The following is a 21,611-nucleotide window of genomic DNA, read 5'->3' on the forward strand; positions in this document are numbered from 1 at the left end:
ATGTACATTCTGGTGGGTCTTCTCCAGTTATGGTGCCATTCCTGTAAACATTCATGACATCTGGGAAGGAGGTCGAGTTCCAGTGGTGGATGAGATCCATCCAATGAGGATCCCACCCATCCGCTGGGGACACTGGCACCCATTTGCTGAACCACAAACTGATTTCCTTTGATCCACACCAATTACGCCTCTTGGTTTCTAACAGTGTGCACGCAGCCGTTCCATTAACTTCACAGGCTTAGAGCGGCTCCAGATAGCTTCTTCACCTTCATCGTGATTAGACTGTTGCTGGAGCTCTGGCCTCCATTATTAGAGGGCGCCTATGCAGTCATGCTTTTCACCATCAATAAGCAGCCATGCATGGGTACAAGAAGCTTTGTGTGGCCTGACCAAGCACTAATGAGATACGGTACCGGTGCACTGACAGTGTGATGGAACCCAATGGAGGATCAGGGAGGGAGGGCGAGGGCCACTAAAATGCCAAGCCATTTTAGTGGCCCTCTTTCCCTAATGGTTCTGCAGACTCCCTGGGATAATCCAGCCAGCACGTTCTGTCACGCTCGGTAAACTGCGCTGCGCCGGAGGGAAAGGGCGTGCTAAGAGGGGGACGGGGGGTTTGCAAGGTGGATGTGTCAGAACTGGAGGGTGAAATGTTCTCAGAAATGCCTGGAGGTATGCAGCCTTTATCAAAGTGAAAGGGCCTGGGGGAGCACATGAAATAGCACCTCATAACCCGCCGTGGCTTCAGAGGGAAGTCGGCGCTGAGTGGCAGAAGATGTGATCATTGGATCTGCAACTGTGGGGGGAGAACTAAAAAAAAGATGAAGAGATGCCAAATCCAGAAGAATTGGGCTCAACTCTGTTGTATGTTGGAGTGAAAATAATTTAGTGGCGCATCTTAATGGTTGCATTTTACAGTGACATCATGCTCTCATTATACTTTTTTAAAAAAAATTCCCATCACAGCTTGTTTCTTAAATTTGACTTTTCAGGGCAATTTAAAAAAACTGCTCCAGAGATGGCACTTTGCCCCATTTGAATGTTCTGGGGGGACTAGTTGGAAAAAGTGTTGCACTCACCTCTGATGAAAAATGTCTGCAGAAATGTATAAAACTGCACCGCCTCCAGAGAGCACTTTGGCATTTTTGTTTTACCAATGTCGCCGCCAGCCACACTTTTTTCTTTTTTTTTTAATTCACAGTACCTGTAAATTATTGCTGTCCTCTCAGCCCCCAGCTCCCTGCCCCATGTCTGTGTCTCACTTCTTTGCTTCTGCAACTTCTTCTGCACACAAACAGCAGAGCCGTCTATCTGATGTTGCTCCGTAGCGTTCCTCAGATCAAATTCCATCCCTATGCACAGTCTGGCTTGCTCGGTTTTGACACTGTATGAAAAAACAAATTTCTATCTCATTTTCTTTTCCGCTGTTCTTAGAAAACCTGGCGCTGACCCTTGCATCATGAAATTCAACATTTGATAGCTCTTTTTTTTTTTTTTTTTTTTTTTTTTTTTTTTTTTTTTTTTTTTTTTACTGAGACTGCTGACTGAGTGCCGGGAATTTCATCCATGGATTTATTTGCTCTGAAAGGATTCTCTCACTGAAATTGTTCTCTACATGTGCAGTTGTGTTTGTTTCAGTTGGAGGTCAAAAGGCCACGGCGCCGTCCCCATTTTCTTTGCATGTGTTCCATTAACATTGATTCCCCCAGTCTGCATGAAAAGCACAGTTAATACCAGGCGAGGAGCTCTACGTGTTTTATTTATGAACGTGTGCCTGGAGACATCCATTACCTTCAGTGGTTACAAAGCTCCGGAGCTGGAGCTGGCAGTTAGACAGAATCCCAAACATTTTCTTTTTTTTTTCTTTCTTTCTTTTTTTCTCCTACGAGCATATCTAGTTTAAGTGTTACACAACCCCAGCATGTGGAGCAGACTGTAATCGACACATTTCACTTAGGAAAACACACAACACAAATAATTCCTATTGTGAGTTTTAAATTGCGAAATCAGTGTTTTCCTTTATGACACAACAACAACAGAACTGATGCAGGTCCTCAATGAATTTTTATTTAGACACAAAGTTGGTTTCATTTTTTGGGGTAGGTCACTTGCCCTGTAAAATGCAGTGAATGAATGAATGAGTTCAGCTCTTTTAGATTAACGTGATAACTCAAAAAAAAAAAAAAAAAAAAAAAAAAAAAAAAGAAGCCCAACATATGCTTTCATCATGTAACTTGCCACATTAAAACGGCAAAATAAACTCTCCACTAGGTGGAAAAAAATGGCCAGATCTCTCAGTGATCTTTCAGTGATCTCCATGGTCTCCTCAAAGTTTTGACTTGGTTCAAAACTATCTCCCAGGGATCTCCAAGGGAATCGATCTCTCAACAATCTCTCATTGATCTCTTTTGGTCACACCAGATCTTTCAGCAATCCCCGTAGGTCTCGCCCTGATCTGCCTTTCTCACACAATGAGCACTCAGCAAACTCGCAATGGTCCCTTCAGGACACACAAAGATTTCCCAAACATTTACACAGAGGCAGCTTTTTCGAGGTTTGAGGAGATCGTTGAGAGATCAGGGCAATTTTTGATCACCCAGCGTTCTCCGTGTGTGTACAGGGAGCCTTAGACACTAGTTGATTTTGATGCACTAGATCAGTCCAAAAAGCAGCTTTAATTTTTCCTTCTGTAATGTCCCATTGATCTGTCTGCCATCTGCTGAACACTGCCACCTGTTGGATGGATGATGGAAATTAGGAGCAGGTGTGGTTAAGTTGCATGTAGCTTGAAATAAGATTTTTTTTTTTTTCGGTTCCAAAGCTCAGATTTGGTGACCACCAAGGTTTTACAGACTCCTGAAAGTTTTCCTTCTGGAAGGTTCCTCCTACTCTGTTTAATTTTAATGTAATTTATTTCATTTATATAGCGCCAAATCACAACAAAGTTGCCTCAAGGCGCTTCACACAAGTAAGGTCTAACCTTACCAACCCCCAGAGCAAGCACACAGGTGACAGTGGTAAGAAAAAACTCCCTCTGATGATTTGAGGAAGAAACCTCAAGCAGACCAGACTCAAAGAGGTGACCATCTGCTTGGGCCATGCTACCGACACAATTAATAATACAAATATACAGGAAATTTTTGGAGTCCATGCTGGTGGACAGGATGGGAGGCTTGCAGAAGAAGACATCAGTCCCATCTCTGGATGGTGCCGGACCTCAAACAGAGAGGAAAAAACAGAATTAGGCATCAGAAAGACAAGAAATACAGGATCATTTGTCAACATTAAGCAACATTATTGTCCTGACAATCACCATACATGCAGGTCTGAGTCTGGAATCTAATGATATTGTCTGCTCCTGATATAAGCTGATATGTAAATGCATTCAGGATATGTTTTAGTAACAACAGTAGCTGAACTTGGTGCACTGCTCTTGGACATGTTGATATTCCTGATTAGAAAACACGGACTGAGTTGTTCCCTCTAATGCCAAACAGCACAAAAGCCATTTAGTCAACTCATGCTCCTGAAATTGACAAAATGTGATCAGTTTTGCTCGTGCGTTGCCGGCTTGCACAGAATAAAGCCTCGCTCACGGTATTAAAATGTGAATTGTGCAGTTTAAGGAGTCGCAAAAGCGAAAAAAAAAATTTTGAAGGGAGAAGTGATTGAGAGCGAGCAGGAAGCCTCACATGCATCAGCAGTAAAGTGCAGCTTTTTGTGGTTGGATAATTAACAAAGTTTAGAGAATTGATTGTGGTGGTATTGAATAAAATGCCGCATGTGGTCAGCCGGTCAGCGAGTGGACAGCCGCCGCCGCGTCAACTGTAGCCGGATGCAAAAGCCAGCAACCTTTGTTAATTACACATATCTACCATCCAAGTAACGGCAACCGGTCCAATGCGTGCAACAAAGACGGTGAAATTAGGCTCGAGTGTCAAAGGTGATCTATTGTGTTGATAATAATCAAAGCTGGTAAGCCTGGTGTGTGTGTTTTTTTTTTTTTTGTTTGTTTGTTTTTTTACTAGGCTTTGGAAACGTCTGACAAAATGCTCATATGAACGAAGGCGAACAAACAAATGCACACCCGCCACAAGGGGTGGGCTGTCGCCGTGACCTTGCACCGCTGAAAATGACAAAAAAAGATCAAACACAACACGCAGAAAGAACGCAAGGAGAGACGGTGCAATTATCAGGCTGAAACGAAGCTTTCACAGGGAGAAAATGACCTGCTCCAACTCAACCACACGGCCAGATTAGTGCGTTTTATGAAGTCAAGTCCATAAGTATTTGGACAGTAACGTTTTTGGGTCCACAATGGATTTGAGGAATTCATGGGGTATAATAGGAAACAGCCATTTTTACAAACAGTTGTGCTGTTTTCTGAGGTCATAAGTAATCGAACAAGCTGAATTTAACAATTAATGTTCATAAAAATCATTGCTGTTGCAACCAGTTTTCTTTGGGTGGATACGTGAACATGTCCAAGTCAGTGAATATGTCTTGGAATTCCTTAATCATTAAGACATAACAGTATGGCAAGTCTGTCTGGAGTAGGTAGCTCTGCTGAGGGAAGCCACCAAGACATCTGTGACAACACTGAAGACGTTACAGGTTTCTATGGCTGTGATTGAGCTGATGGAGCTTGAGAGATGCTGCAAAGAGGAATGGATGAACTGCCCAAAAGATAGGTGCACCAAGCTTGTGGCATCATAAACAAGAAGACTTGAGGTTGTAATTGCCGCCAAAGGTGCATCAACAAAGTATTGAGCAAAGGGTGTGAATACTTACGTACACATGATTTCTTAGTTTTTTATTTTTTAATACATTTGGCAAAAATTTCCAAAAAACATTTTTCATGTTGTCATTATGGGGTGCTGTGAGTAGAATTTTGAGAGGAAAAATGAGTTTATTCCATTTTGGAATAAGGCTGTAACGTAACAAAACATGGAATGAAATGTGTGTGTGAGTGTATATATATATATGTATGTATGTATATATATGTATGTATGTATATATATATATATATATATATATATATATATATATATATTCAACTCTCTTTTTTTATGAAAGCTGAAGTCAAACCTTTATGGTGAAAAAAGCAGTTTGTGCTCTTTTAAAGTAATGCTCAGCTATATAATCTGAAGAAATCCCGTTGTCACTTTCACAGATATACATACCATAATCTCACGACATATAGTGTGTAGATCCTGGGTGTCCACAAATAAGAGCTAGTGTGCAGTTTGATGATATAACATATTGAACTTGTACACTGTGACGTGTGCAAATACAAACGCAGCACACCAGTAGTACAATGGTGGTAGTATAGTAGTAACTTCAACACACCTTTGGCACTTCTAGAAACCCACCAAGTGACGTTGTGACATTTGCGTTAAAGTGAGGGGCGCCATGGAAATGCAAAGGATTACCAATGTATGTTAAGGTTCAGAATGGCAGAACCAAAGAAGTGATCAAACATTGTGAAAATCAGTAAAGCTCATGGCACAATGACTGAATATTCCACCCCAGATGCTCCAAGGTAAGGGTTATTGCCCTTTCTCCTGAACATCACCTCTATGTGTTTTCCAACTTACCCTGCTGCTGCCACTAATTAACCAAGTCAGCACTTCAAGAGTTATGAAACACCAGACTTGACGCATCACCTTGCAACCGATACACGTGTTGGGTTGGTGACGTGTGCTCTAAGGTCTTCCAAACTTTGGGCAAGGGTTCAAACCATGATCTTCCATGATGCATGTCCATTAACTTGAGACTTGAGGTTAAAACTGCGACTACCTCTATAGACAGACTTTGAATTTGGCCCTTATGCTTAGACTAAAAGCGATATTGGCAACAATCTGGAAGATTTTTAGAAAAATTTTCAAGTCAAGCCAAGTCCTCGTTTTATGTGTCTTCGACACCTGGTAAGGTTTGCGTGGTTTGGCGTCCAGTTGTACAGTTATCCCGTATCTTACTTGGCAGCATCATCGGCTTTCAGAGCAGTCCCATTTATGTTGTAGATATAGCTCCATTTGTCCTTGTATTAATCTCCCTTTACTGTAACCCATCCTGCTGCTGGCCGACCAAAGCAGTTGAGACACCCCATTACTTATTTAGAACCACTTTAAAGGCAACCCAAGTCAATTGAGAAGCTCCTCTCATTTACAGTAACAACGTTTGTGGAGCGGTTTCGAACGCAGCAGGTTGACGAACAGACTGAGCCGGAGGGAATCGAGTTAATGAAAGACGAGGTGGTTGATGTGACATACCGTCAGACGGTCAAGTGAAGGTCAACCTGCAGGTGCACCGTGTAATTGGGTGGATCTCCGTCAGGTGGATTCACAAGGGGCAAACGGCCTTCGATATCCTTTAAATCGATATTTCCAGGGGTGGAGACTAACGGTTTTTACCCATATAAAGAGATTTTCTTCTTTTATTCTTTCGTATTATGATGGATTCTTATTCAGAGGTTTGAAGATTCTGATGCATTGAGAGCTCATGAGGAAGGACAGCGACAGAAGCACAGGCTCGATTCTGCCTGTGCAAAGGTCAGCAGGGACATCTTGCGCAACATAATCAGGAGTCCATTTTTCTTTTTTTGATGCAGGTGTAATCCTTCCATCCAGACCTGTAGATTCTAATTAGCTCAATCCAGTGGGTTCAGACTATAGACTATAGAAAAGGCTGTTAAAAAAAAAACCCTCCATGATGTTATGAGTGTAGCCTAAACGCACCCATCAATCTCAAACTTGCCAAGCTAGTTAAGAGTCACAGGCTAGGTTACCTGATTTTGAATAATTTTTTTTGGACTTGGCAGTGGTTCTTATAATGGGTGTTTTTGGTGGGAGTATTAAAACCTACAACCAGCATACAGCCATGGTGGTATTGCTGTCGCTAATGCCTCCAAGCTATTGATACCTGCTAAGTATGGCTAATGGTGCAAACATACAATTTAGTTAAACGGACAAACTGGAAGGTTGACATCTTGGTCTATTATTACAATTAACTACACAATGAGCCATATCGCAGATATTTTGAATAAAATGCTCAAAAATAACAAAAACAATGGAGTCCACAGCAGCTAGTGGGGCCCTTGACACAAGACATTAGCTGTAATTCGAAGATGCCATGTCTTTAAGAAACATAACTTTGTATCTTAAACTAGCTGAGACCAAAACAGTTTTTTTGTACCAGGCTGTACACATGTTTAATTCTGCTGTAAAGTTTGGCATTTTAACATGGGTTTCTATGGGGATTGACTTCTTTTTGGAGCCTGCCTCAAGTGGCCGTGCATGGCACTTTCACGTTGATTTCTTTATTCGGCACCGGAGGTTGCTGCTTAGTTCAGACAGTTCTCTCTCTCTCTCTCTCTCTCTCTCTCTGTCTTTGTGCCAGGAAAGTGATTTGCCATGAGGCCACATTCCAACAATATTGATTAAAGCACATGGTGTGTGCATTTTACCTTTTCTCCATCTCTCAGGGTTTTCTCATTTTCCTCTTACTCTTTCTTCTCTCTCCATTTTCCTCTTTGTCTTTTTTGCTTCTGACTCTTGAGTTGACTTGAGACAAAAAATGGTGCTGCTGAAGATTTCCTTTGTTTCAGTTTAATCTAACACCCCTCCTGCAGCACTCTCTCCATGGTTGGTACACAGTTGGGCTTTCGTTCTCCTTTCTTGGCTCAGTCTCTCCCTTACCCACATTTTTCCTCTCTAATCACTTGATTTTGTTTGAGTGTGGAAATTTAAAACACTTTATACAGTATGTGTATTAAAAGTTTCAATCTTAAATGCATTATATGAAATTCTTGTTTTTTTCCTTAATACAAAATAAAAGCATCCACATATTGTCAGAAATCCATTTGTTGCATCATATCCACAAACTGCTGCAGGAGAAAGTCAAACCTGTCTGAGGTGAACAAGATAAGCACCTCAAGGACAACTTTTCCGTAACGCGATAAGCGACTTATCGTACAATTTTGACATTTTAATCGCAGCAGTGTTTTCCAATTTAAATTCCATATCAACCATGAAGGAACATTTAGAGCACTACCAAATGCCCAATTTTCACCTCATATTTTTAAAAAGCTTTGCTTCTGCCACATTAAAGGTTTCTCAAAAGACCCGGAATTACATTACGAGGAAAAAAGTTCCAATCAGACGCACCTTCCTTGATCTTTTGTCTCTGTTTTTATGTTCCTGTTGATGAGATGAAAACATAAAAATTTTATTTCTGTAAATGCTAACAATTTTACACAGAACTCGATCTACGTTCGACACTAGGGGGTTGGAAGGCGCATGTTAGCCACATCAAAATGATCTTACTTTGGAGACGGTATAAATTGCAACATGCAGTTGCAACTGGTTCTTTTGCACACCCGTTCTCCTTGTCATCTCATGACTTTTTTTGTAATTTCACTGTCATCTCTGTTTCTCTTGCCTATGCCTTCTCTTGGGTTATTAATCTATAGCTCGCCTCTAGGCCAGACCCGGCTGCAGTGCCAGGCACTGTGAGCTCCGAATGGCCGCTGTGTTTATTCTGATAGAAAATGACAGTGAATGACTTTGAAAGAAAGCACCCAGAGACATGAGATAAGTGGAAAGAAAGTGAAGAATGTGAGCAGAAAGGACAATACACTCGGTGTTCCTTCATTTCTCGTGTCGTGGAAGGCTGAAGTGACATATTTGGTGTATTTGAGAGAGTGACATGACGTTGCTCAGAACGACCGCTCTGAGGTTACTGCGCCATTTGCCCTTTTTGGAAAGGTTGAGATTTGATTAGATGAATATGCTTTTGGACCGTGCTGGGGGATTTCTGGCGAGTTTTGGAGCCGTCTGGGCAGGCAGCAGCCATCGGTGGTGACAGGGGACGAAAGCAGATGGCCTGGCTTAATCAACAAGAGAGCGCCGCCCTGGGCGTGGCTTGCAGTGTGGTCGCGTCTCAGTCGCACTTGTAGCAGGATTTTGCCTTTCTGCAGAAAACGATGCGCGCGGACATCTATCACCGGCATTAAATTCCTAGATCTCAAGGAGTTGGGAATTTGCACTGAATATGTCTGTTTTATCTCAGCTGGAATGTAATTAACCATCTTTCCAAGAAGCATCCATTGTTAATTTATTAGCCATGTGCTGTTCCTTTTTAACTAAAATCCCTAAACAGGCAGATTCATCAAACTAATTACATGAAACTATTCACTAATTTGACAACTCTTTGTGAGCAGGATTCTTGGGGGGGGTTTTTTGGTTTCTGTTTTTGTTTTTTTACAGCAGACTGACAGTATACCTCATTAAAGTCAATAACATCAAATCAAATGGGTTTGTGTTTTTGTTTGCATCCTAAGTGCTTGTTACTGGCTGTTTGTCTCCCACGTGCACGGTGATGGACTGATGGTCTTTGAGTGCTTATAGCGTTGCGCCTCAAGGGACTTTCTGCTTCAGGAAGTAAGGGAGGGGCCTTTGGAGCAGGTCAGGTGGAGGAGTATATGCTGGTACCACAGCCACCACACTGAGAAACCACTTTTGGTCCTGACAACTGGTCCACGACCAGGTGGAGCGTAGGCATCCACTTGGTCTTCTCCAGCCTCTAGGGTACGCAATGCTGAGGTGTATATGTGCTTGATCATGCACAGAGAAAGGCCCCCAGACATGGGGTCAAATACTTTGCATTGTATTTAAATACAAATACAAATACTTTAGATTTTCGAATTCCAAATACAAATACTTTGTACTTTTTCAAATACAATACTTTCTATGAACTATAAACAACAAATCAACACAAAAACTGATAAACTGGTGACAATTTATTGTGAAAATAGCATGACCAAATACTATTGATAAGTAAAGGATTGAATGTTTTATCACAAATTCACTATTATAATATCACAGGCAATAATCAAACTATCACAATCTATATTCAACACAGTGTCACAGAGATTCCCAAATTTGAAAAGTATTTGAAAAAGTATTTGGAAATACTTGGGATCGGCGATGTATTTGAAATACAAATACTTTGAATTCAAAATCAGAAAATACAAATACTCCGAAAAATGTATTTAAGTATTTTCAAATACAAATACTTTTGTATTTGGCCCCATGTCTGAAGGCCCCACATGGCTGAAATGGTATAGCTGATGGTTCCTCACAATGCAAGTGATACTCCTCATGTTTGTCTCTCTTTGACTCTAAGTCAAAGAGAAAACTGCTCCTTTGACTCAAAGTGAAGAGACCTAGTATCAAAGACAAAGTCAAGACCTTACGTCAATGGTTACTCTCCAAGTCTCTAAAAACTGTACAGTAATGGCGCTTTTCCACTGCTTGCTACCTGCTTGACTCTCCCGCCCTGTTTCGGTTTTCCATTAGCCAAACATGGGGCTCGGTAGCTCATCTTGTTTTTTGTATCACCTCCATCGTGGATCCAAGCAAGCCAAAAAGTGATGTGAAAACTGTAGAAAGTGGTGCCGTCTGCACTAGACTGTAAGACAAAAGCTAAACTATTCACCGATTAATGTGTGTTGAAGATGACATCGTTATGAGGAGTTAGGTTTACGACACTCGAAGGGAGTGGAGTTGAGCTGGTACCAGGAAGCTGAAGACTTGGACCTCCTGCAAAGGCACCGGCATCACCAAACACCTCTGTCCAACAACCTCATGAATTCATAAGCTCCTCCCAGGTGTCTCTTGATCTCAGAAACAGAGTACCTGGAGACATGAATATCACTGCCGAGGTAAGTGAACGCCTCTACAAGTGCAACACTTTCACATTTGGAGCTCATAGCGGTTAAATAAACTTTCTGAAGGGCTCCATGAACAGTGCCCACATGGAGGCGGAGAGAGGGGTCAATCCTGGCCTGACCCCTGTAACTATACTGGCCGATACACAAGCCAATAACGAGTGCTTGAGGAAAAGAAGGTTGGATTTAAATACAAAGCTTTTTGTTGCACCACAGGAGCAAAGATTTGCCCCAGCCTCGGACTATCTCTGTGGTAATGACGGGAAAAGCAAAATCGAAGTGAGCAGGTCATCTCCATAGCAACAGAGGTGATGTCATGATCCCTGCTGTCGGCAAACTCTCTGTTGCTGTGGGTGCAGCTTCACACCACGGTATGATGGTGCTTTGCAGCTTGTAAACGCGCCCCCCCAACCGCCCACCCACCAACCGCAAATGGCTGCATCCACTCCACTCATTCTTGTCCATATTGTCCCGTCTCTTGCTCTCGGTTAATTCTCCTGGTTTCTTTTTCACTTTCTCATTGCGGCGGTGTCTCTTTTATTGATGTCTGTATCGCTTGATCTCTCCTTCAGCTCGGCCGCTCACTCTAAGCCGCCGGTGCTGAAAGAGATGGATGCTCACTGCCCTCTGTAATCTCCGCCGCAGCCATTTAGATAATTAAGTCACTATTCTTGCACTTGCTTCATGTCCACTACTAAACTGAGCAGCACACACGCGCACACAATGACCACAAGAGTGTCCCTACATATGTTAGAGGATCCATGTTGATTGCAAAATTCCAGCTGTTTATATGGCCAGTTATCATTTTTGGCAATGCTAACCTTTCCATCTTAGTTACTCAAGGATAATAAGAAATATCATCTTATAACTCACCATATAAAATGGGCATACAATGAGGACAAACAGATGGAAAATTTGAAGATCTTTATACATCACATCAGTGCAAATTGCAAGTTTGTCTCACATAATGCACATCAGTCTGCCACCTGCTGGACATATCTGGCATTACTGCAGGAAACGATCTTTATCTCATGCATGATGGAGATGCTTGTTTTAAGCTAGTGCCCCACTGAGGACAGACTGGTTTTAAACTGCTGTTGAAACACACCAAACACATTTTAAACTGCTCAAATCCACATGTGTTGTCATTGTTTAAAGCAGCAAATATGTTAACAGCAGCACTTGCTCCTAATTTCCATTATGCATGTGGTTATGATGATACTATTCGCTTCAACAACCCCAGACATGTCATGGTAAATTAAATACAGTTTTTGTATTCATCTCTTGCATCAAAATGACCCATATTTTAATCAGATTATCCTCATTATATGCTCTTTTAATTCAGTGACTTAAAAGATGATCATATCTGTTCACTCTACATTTTCTAGGCTAAATGCCTAGGCTTTTGCCAAAGCATCAGAAACTGGTTTAAACTTCAGTGAGTAACTACTTTTAATTGGTTTTATTTAGACCTTTATATGGCAAGGATGTTTTGTTTCATTGCATTTAAAGTGTTTTTTAAAATGGTTTTTAAACACTTTCAAACCAGTGTGAAACAGAACTGACTGAGCTTTGAGAAATTGGTTCTGACTGGCTTTCAAAACCAGTTTAGTTTTTTGCTGCATGGACAATTCACAATTCAGTTGTTAAAAAAAAAACTTGTAAGCTTCAGTCATTTTGTTGTTGTTTGGAGAAGAAAGAATTGGGCAAAAGGATGCAGACAGACAAATTGTAAGTGGCGTGTCACAACAGCTGCTCCCACGCCCGGTAGCGGGTGCAGCAGCTGCATGGAGATCTGTGCACACTATCCCTGGGCTTTCTGGTTTTTCCTCAGTCTTGGTGATGATGCGTTTTGTAGAAAGAGAGTTTTTAATGAACCGAGCTGCAGCACAGCCTCACTGTTTCTCTGGATGATCACATGCACTGTGTTTTGACCCCACTCGCATTTCGTAACTCTTTGGTCGTTCTTGGATCTTAAGATTGTTAAACTGTTTTTTAATCAAACTCGGCAGGTAGATGGGAAGAAGTGATTTGATTTTAATTCGGATTGGTCAACAGTCAAGGTCAAAGGTTGACGTAAAATTTCCCGTCCTATGCTGGTTTCTCTTTTTCTGACATAATGCACCATGTTTCATTTTTCTTGAACTTTGAATGATTCAACCTTTTGTTTGTGTGCCTTATCCAACAAGAGGGTGATCGGGAAATGTCTTTTTTTTTTTTTTTTTTTTGCTAAATGAGATGGCACCTGCGTGTCACCAGCTCAAGTTTCAACCATCAAAGTCTCAGATTAATGCCCGAGGTGCCATCGGCTGTGAAATCTCTGTGGAAATCCTAATGGGCAGGTGAGAAGATAAGACGCTGTAGGGCACAAGATGCAGATTAGTGCTGCATCGCTTCCAAACTGTTAAGCTTTTTCTGTCTTTTAAATCCTTTCCAGGTGTCTTGCAGCACCGTAAGAAGTAAAAGCAGGCTAAGATGCTAAAACAAAGTGTGAGGTTGTTGTTGTTTGAATGGAGCTGTTTTGAGAAGACTTATGACTTAATGGTACCCCGATGACTGCGCGGGGCCTGCCAGTGTGCATGATGTGCCTCTGGATTGCATTCAGCTCACTAATGAGACGTAGGCACTGCAGAAAAGTGCTAATTCCCTCATACGCCGGGATTAATTCCACCTGCCATGTTACTAATGCAAAGAATCAATCCCAACAATAGGTGTGCTGGTTTCATTATAGAAAAAAAGCTGCACTCAGTTTAATGAAAGACAGACCTCTGCGCCCCCCCCCTCCTTGTCAATTACAATAAGGTCCATAATTATTTGGACAACACCATTTTTGGACATTTTGCTTCTGGCTGCCACCACAATGGTGCTGAAATGAAACCATCAAGCTGGGCTTGAAGTGTCTTCAACTATCCGCTTTAGTTCAAGGGGGTTTAATAAAAATATTGTCTTAACCATTAAATAATTACAGCCATTTTATGCAGTTTCTCCATTTTTGGAACTGATAGTAATTGGATTATTGTTCATTTGAAAAATCATCATTTTTACTGCCAATTTTACACAGCTGGTGAGGCAATAGACAGAAGTTGCACTATGCATATTTTACTCAATCACAGCTACAGAAGCTTGTAAGCCCCACAGAGTTATCATGGGTGTCTTGTGGCTTCCATCACCAGCATTCTAACAGAATCGGTTTTTGAGAACTGCCCACTGCAAACAGATGTACTACTTATGATTGACTGATGTCACTAAAGTCCAAGACATATTCAGTGACTTGGAACTTCTGAAATGGTTCATCCAGTATTTGAATGAAGCATCTGCACTACACCAACATCTTGATTGTTTCCTTTCATCTCACCTAAGTTTGTGCACAGATGCAAAATTACCAAATCTGTCACTCTTGAGCTAGTTATGCACCTGTCTGTATCACCTTTTTTCAACAGGGAAAGCTAAAAATAACCTTCAAGTGTTCCAAAACTGTGTCTCTGACACAGACGACACAACCTTCCCATTTAGAAAGTATAATTTTGCACGTCGGCTTGCTTCAAGAATGGCTTTTCAAGCATCTGTGTAAGAAGATCTGTGTTGTTTGCATGCCATTGCACAATAATTGATGTGCTCATGCTTGTGTCGCCTAAATTGAGATCGTGTCTTCATCGTCGCAGGTGTCTGGGGCGTTACCGACTCCAGCTGAGGAGTAGAATTTTGAAATCCAGCGACTCTGTCTCACGTTGCTCCGGGCTATTCCTGTACCAACACCCTCTCATGTTTATTTAAATATCAGAATGAATCCCTGTGTTGTGCTGGAGGAGCTGTGTGAGCACACTCGCCAGCGTGCATGTGCACCGGTGTCTATGTGCAGCAGTGTGACAGTTAACCGTGCACGTCTCCCACGGGGCGGCTCGTTTGCAGCAATAACTCGTACTCTTACAGTTACAGCGGCTGTGTTTTGCCTGGCCCTCATTTGTAGCATCCAGACGTGCTGAAGGACGGGTTGATCATTAGTGCTGACTTGGAAGTGCGGCAGATGGCTGTTTATGTGTACGTGTGCACGAGGCTGCTGAAATCTGGCCTGTGGGTCAATGGAAGTAAACAGCACTACAGATCACAAATGGAAGTGATGCTCTTGGGGAGTATCCATAGCTGCGGGAATAGCCGGGGAGATTAGACGCCCGGCGAAAATGTGCTAGCAAGGCAAACATCACACCCTCTGAAGCTCAAATGGGGCGACTCAGAATGTCACTATCTTGGCAGTGCCTGACTCCGCCTTCCTTCCAGCCATCCCATAAACAGGCAAAACTGAAGTGACCTGGACGGGAAGAATGAAGCCCAAACATGCCCCCATCTCACAGTTATCAAAACATGGGAAGGTAATGCTAACAGGCTAACACTTGTGTTTTGGTGTTGATTTTTGTGGACGTAGGGACGCAGCATACTGTTTTGGTAACCGTTATTCCATCAGTGGAGCTAGCCTCCAAGCTACCTGCTAATTAGTTCTAACCTGGTGCTAACACAAATTAACTAATACTGAATTATCACTCAACAGAAATACTGGTGCACTGAATTCTTAGATGGCATGTTAGCAAAATTAATCACCCAGCAATCCATATTATCTGATATATGTAATGGAATGCAAAAAAAAAAAAAAAAAGCAAAACAGTACATAGTTTAAATTAGCTTAATTACAAAAACAACCCCCCCCCCCCCCCCCCCCCTTTAGTTGCCATGAACGAGGAAACCAGCTATGGAGCCCAAAACTCTTTTTTTTTTTTTTTCTTCTTAACAGGCTGTTTGGGCATTTGGGGTCTTTTGGAGACAGCCTCAAGTGGCCATTCAAAGAACTGAGAGTTTTGGCACTTACATGTTGGCTTCATTTTGCAGCACCCCGCCCACCCTGAATCCTCTTCTTAACATCCTTCTCTCTGTCTCAGTTGCACACTTATCTGCTGTTATATCGAATTTACTCTCCCGGCCTCTGTCTCACTTCCTCTCCATCACTGCCACATTCTGGCCATCTGTTACTCTCCCTCTCTGTCTTTCCTCACGTCTGTCTGCATTTTCCCACATGGCTTTGTTAACGTTGCTCTGTCACACGTGCACATTGACATGCGGCGCGCCGCCTCGGTGTGACAGATGCTGTTCTTTAGGGTGTGCATCTCACGTTCCCACCTGCCAGATAACTTCTTATTTGGGCTAATCACTCACGCCGGAGTTGCTGAACAGTCCCGTCGTGCACAAAAACATGCCGCCTCACACTTTTGCTGTCTCACTTTCCCGTCTGTAGCACATACTTTTGGAACATCTTACACCGGGTTTAATTTTGCTTCTAACACATCAGCCGTGCTTGAAAAGTCTTTAAAAAAAGCTTAGTGACCAGCATGCTCCTCCTCTGCAGCTTTTAGCACACGCTGTGGTTGACGGCACAATGGAGATGCCGCTCAGCCTGTCAGCTCATTAAATTTGATTGTTCAGGGTATTTCTCAGTTTATTTTGAACTGCTGTTTTTGTGATGGACACATGAACATTTTTTATATCACTAGTTGAGCTTCCAAGGAATTACCATTGTCTAGGCTTTGGAAAAGACACGACACATTTCCGCGCAGTGATGCTCTGACACTCTGAGTGACTGCAACAGAACCCAATAATATTAACAATGTATGAACAATGCATTGCTGCTACTACTACCTCTACTAACCCAGAGATTATCCATATTTTATCCATGTTTTTACTTTCTGCAACTACGACGTGAGCTCTTGTGGGATTTCTGCCATATTTTTAAATGGCGCCACAAATCTGTCAAAAACACAAAGTTTTATATTGTGATGAAACCTCTGAAAAACGTAGTAGTGCGGTACATTATTAATCACCACATGGCACTGTTGGGGTCTGTCTAGGAGTGTCAGTGTTCAGCAGGTGACAGCACAGCATGTGATACATTATTTATCATGTGGACTGTAGAACAGTGTGCCGAAAGTGAAGCAGCCCAAAGATCCCGGGAGAAAGTGCTGCAAGTTGGGCGACCCCAAGGCTCCGGGAGAGTGTGCAGAATGTCGAGGGGCCCCAAGGCTCCGGGAGAACGCGCAGAATGTCGAGGGGCCCCAAGACTCCGGGAGAGTGTGCAGAATGTCGAGGGGCCCCAAGACTCCGGGAGAGTGTGCAGAATGTCGAGGGGCCCCAAGGCTCCGGGAGAACGCGCAGAATGTCGAGGGGCCCCAAGGCTCCGGGAGAATGTGCAGAATGTCGTAGGGCCCCAAGGCTCCCCACTGTTTCTAGTTTGTGTGAGGGCACCACTCCAGCAGGCTACAAGCACATTGATGGGATGTTACGGTGCTTTTGTAATTACGCTGGTGCATCAAAGTTCACCAGATTTAATCATTTTTGTCCTCTATTTAATTTGCAGTGGTACAAGCTGGTAGCACGTGTTGGTATTTGAGTTCTTGTCTCCATAAGCTGTGTGAAATATGTTGCTAGCACAGGGAATATACCAATGTGCTACCCTGTTGGACATGTCTGAGCTTGTTTTATGGAATAATCTTACCACATGGATGGCGAAAATTAGGAGCAGGTGTAGTTCATATTGCATGGAAATTAAAATGACTGTTTTTCATCTCCAAAGCCTCGGTTGCATGTTTCAGTATCTTCACTCAGCTGTTGTTGTACAGCCTAATCACACGTCACATGAAGCTCTTGAGGTGAGAGGAACATGCTGAGGATGTGCAGAAGCTGCCGCGCGTGACTTGTCGCAGGCTGCCATCCAATTCTTTATGAAATGAAAAGATTTAGCTTGGCAGAGGAACCTCGTAGCAAATCTTGTCGTCTCTTCTTTGACAGACGTTTGTCTTGTCTGAGGCTGAGAACGAGTTCTTTGGATGTGACAGGACTTTATCAAATTTCTATTGACACCTCCTGCCGAGAGCGGTGCAGTGCAGAGCCAAGTGTCAGTGGAAGTGTGATGCATTTAAGTGTTTATCTGGGTTGGCAGAGTCCACAGGTGTGTTGGTTTCTTACATCACCCTCTCAGCCTGAAGTCGGTGTGAGCTCAGACACCAGCTGCCGTGCACTGCTGCACGTGCAAGATTTTAAATTCAGCAGCTACAACAAAAATTTATTTTCTTTTTTGCGTGCAGCTACTACTGTTAAATCCTTTTGTCGTCTTACCAATGTCGTGGGATTTGTCGACACTCCTTCTGCAGAGATCAGTTAGGAACATGCAGGTTTAGGGTTCAAATTGATGTGCACAATGCACAAAGAGTGGCAGGTGTTCACACACAAAAGCTTGTGCACATATTGAAATATTCCGCTGAGGTTCTGACACTGCCATTTTTGGAATACGTGTGCAATGTGTATTCATCCCCCCAGAAGCAACCTCTTGTGGTCTTGAAGATATGACTCTTTTCCTGACAATGCCATTTGGGTTTGTGTTTAAACAGCTTAAAACAAACAACGGAAGTTAAAACACAAAGCCGGTTTAGTATCCTGTAGGTAGGGAAAATGCAAGTACGACATCGGTGCTGAGGCCTGTTGGTGCTGATGCTTATCCCTGGAATCCGTAGCATGAAATGGATGAGCTTCCGAGGACACAGACCAGTAGAGTGACTGTGAATTGAATCCACGTCTGCAAATTGGTGCCTCAGTTTCTTATGCTACTGAGCAACCCACACCACGATATAGTTGTAAGTCCTACATGTCCATATGGTGGGGAACTTGAACTGTAAAGTAACAGCCATCACTATAACCTGCAATCAGAAAGGAGGCAAAGCTTTTTGATTAGACCTGAAGGTGGTGCAACTGCATGCAGCGTTTGATGTGTGATAATAACTCAAAAACTATAAATGTTGTCAAGTTGTACCTCGCCACATTAAAACAACATATAATGGTGACAAACCATGTTGTCTCTGGGGAACTTTGGTGCACCAGATGGTCGAAAGAGCAACCTTGTTCTGCCTAATGTAATGGTGATGTACTGCCACCTGCTGGATAGTTTGTGGAGGCGCCCACCCACATTTCCTGGTTAGCAAGCTATGGGCGGTTAGTGGATTCTTATTAAAATTATGACTTGCAAACAACTGTGGTTTAAAATCACATGATTGTCACTGCTCTTATCCCTCCTCCCGGCTAATAAGCTAACAGCCGCAGGTATTAGCTAACAACCGCGGGGAGAAACGATGCCCACTTCATGGGCAAATTCTTCCGTAGCATAATTTTGGGTTTCTTCTTCGCACCATCAGAAATGCTTCAGTTGCTCATGGTACCTTGAACCATGTGGTATGTGGTACCGCCTACTTTTCAACAAGGATCATTACTTTTAGAGATCCAGAAATTATCCAAATGCAAAATCCAAGGACAAGTACCAACAAGGCCTATGTTGGGCTTACTTTAAATGCAAGAAGGTAGTGTTTCTTGTGATAGGTCCCTTAAACGCTGCCAAAGGTGTCCCAATTAGTAATTTAGATTAGAAGCTTTTAAAAGTATTTCTATCGCTTTCTGGAACTGGGAATCAAAAAAATGCATCACTGTAGCAAAGTACAAACTGCTTTGAGAGCAATATTTAAGCACTCCAACGGTTAAAGGATTGAGAAAAATAAATGACAAATTGTCATTGCAAATGCACCGCGACCTCAATTCTGAGTCTTGTGTCGATAACATGCATTCTAGTTCTTCTATTGTTTTTCTTTCCTGTTTTCCCAGGGACAAATTTTCCTCACTGCCCTCTGATTTCTCAGCTGAGGCTCGGCAAGATAAGAGAATATTACCTGGCGTGAGCACTGCCATTGTTTGGCCTGTCTCGCACTTTTTTACACTCTCTGTCTGGCTGTCCTATTTTTAGTGATAATACCCACTCATTCTGTGGAAAATCAGAGCTTCTTAAAAAAAAAAAAAAAGGGTTTGTGCACAACAGGAGCAGGGCTGTGTTTGCACAGATGAATGTTGTACGACAGAGAAGTAAAAACATGAGAAGCATGCAGAGAAATAATGAAGAAGTAGAGTAGCAAGAGAGACCTGAAGGTTGTTTTTAGCTGATAAATGCACAGATCCCCCCCAGCAGCTGAAGATGCAGGAGGATCGGTGCTCCCGCCACAGGCGGCGTGGTGCATGGCTCGTTTTTTGCAGAGAACAGTTTTCAGTCACGTGCACAAGTTCTCCTACACCACAGCTGAGCTTTGCACATGTTTGTATTATCCCTGTGTGCATTCGCTCACTCTTCCTGCTGGTTTTGCACAGAAACGCAGCGCGGAGAATCTGGCGTTTCAATGTGTTTGCTCCTCTGTCGAAGCATGTAGCAGCGTGACAGACCCCAAACGTGCAGAATAATGACTTGTCATCCGCTGTCATTCCTTCCTCCCTGAGCAGACGATTTTTTTTTTCCATGAACCTGGTTTGTGCTAGGTTTTTTTTTATTATTATTTATTTCAGCCGTTATCAAGGGCTCTGGAAGCATAACGTGCCTTTGGTGAGGAGGAGTATAATGCACTGCAAACCCCTTTGGTGATGGATTTCACCACGGCGAGCCCATGAAGCTTTGATTTATGATATAATAATCTGTGATACGGTGCTTATGCTGCTCAGTAGCGCTTCAGCCTATACTGGTGTAACTCTTGCACACCGTCGCCACGTTTTTGTACTTTGAAAAAGGCAAGAACCCTCAAATGCATATCTGAGGCAGTGTGACTATTGGAGGAAGCACCCATTAAATGTACAGCCAAGTCCATAAGTATTTGGACAGTGACGCAATTTTAGTAGTTGTACCTCTGTATTCTGACCGATTATTGTTGCTAGAAATATTCCTTTTTTACAGCCTTTTTTTTTTTTGTTTTGTCAATTCAGAGGATGGATACATGAACATGTCCAAGTAATTGAATATGTCTTGGACTTCATTTACATAAATCTTTAAGAAAGAAAAACAGCATGCCTTGACTAAGCAGTTCTCCAAAATTGTGTGATCATGCAAGAAAGGGGCTGGTGAGGGAAGCCACCAAGACCCAACTCTAAAGGAGCTATAGTTTTGTCAAACTGTGCATGGTGCAACTTTTGTGCATCACTGGGTATAGAACATCATTATGGAATGCCACAATGAAGATTTTTTTTTTTTTTTTTTTTTTTTTAAGACGGCGGATTTCCTGAAAGGTTACAGAAGGCACATGGAAGAGTTGAACCTAGATTTGCTTTGGTGCATGAAATTCTGTGATTTCCTTGCCTCACAATCTGTGACTGTTTATGCGACAGAGAAATGTTGCAAAATGCAAAGGTTCTCCAGATTTGTCATATGTGTTTTGATGGCTTCCCTCACCCATATCCATCTTGCACAGTTGCAACAGATTTTCCACACAGTACCATCCTGTTTGTAGCTGTTCACGATTGATGTAAATGTTACCATAGTAACCATCGGGTCCAAATACTTACGGACCTGACTCTATGGCATCCTTAGGACTGCGTGTTTGAGGGTGTGCCAAGTTGTACGTTGATTTGTTCCTTGAGGCTGTTAGTCTACTTGCCTCTGGTAAGATTTAGCTCCTGATGTCTGCAGGGGTTTTTTTTTTCTTTTTTTAATAGACCTCCTCAGTGGAGCTCATTTTATGTTGCAGGTCTTGTTAATGACTAGGAGAATAGGATTTGGAGGCAACAAATGAGCCGCAGTATGTTTGTGTCAGTCAATTGCAATGGAAGCAGATGCTGGGAACATTTATCCCTCCATGTCCCTGCTTTCTCTCCACTCCCTGTCTTTGTCCCACTGTCTTTTACTACCTTAAACTGTTTCTGGTTCTTACAGCATATAAGAGCATTTTTGTACATGAACATTCCTCTTTTGCGTGTGTGTGAATCTCTTCAAATATCAAAGTGTTACTCCAGCGGCATCTATGGTGCCATTGCTTTCTGCTGCCTCATG

The 21,611-nt window shown here is 42.5% G+C and overlaps 1 protein-coding gene across 3 annotated transcripts in view; it reads left to right on the plus strand.

Annotated features, from left to right (window-relative positions):
- LOC117503606 (kelch-like protein 29) overlaps positions 1-21,611 on the plus strand; it is a 301,998-nt gene that overhangs the window by 86,992 nt on the left and 193,395 nt on the right. The gene's annotated exons all lie outside the window — the stretch shown is intronic.

Source organism: Thalassophryne amazonica, chromosome 21, assembly GCF_902500255.1.
Source record: "Thalassophryne amazonica chromosome 21, fThaAma1.1, whole genome shotgun sequence".
Classification (NCBI taxonomy): domain Eukaryota; kingdom Metazoa; phylum Chordata; class Actinopteri; order Batrachoidiformes; family Batrachoididae; genus Thalassophryne; species Thalassophryne amazonica.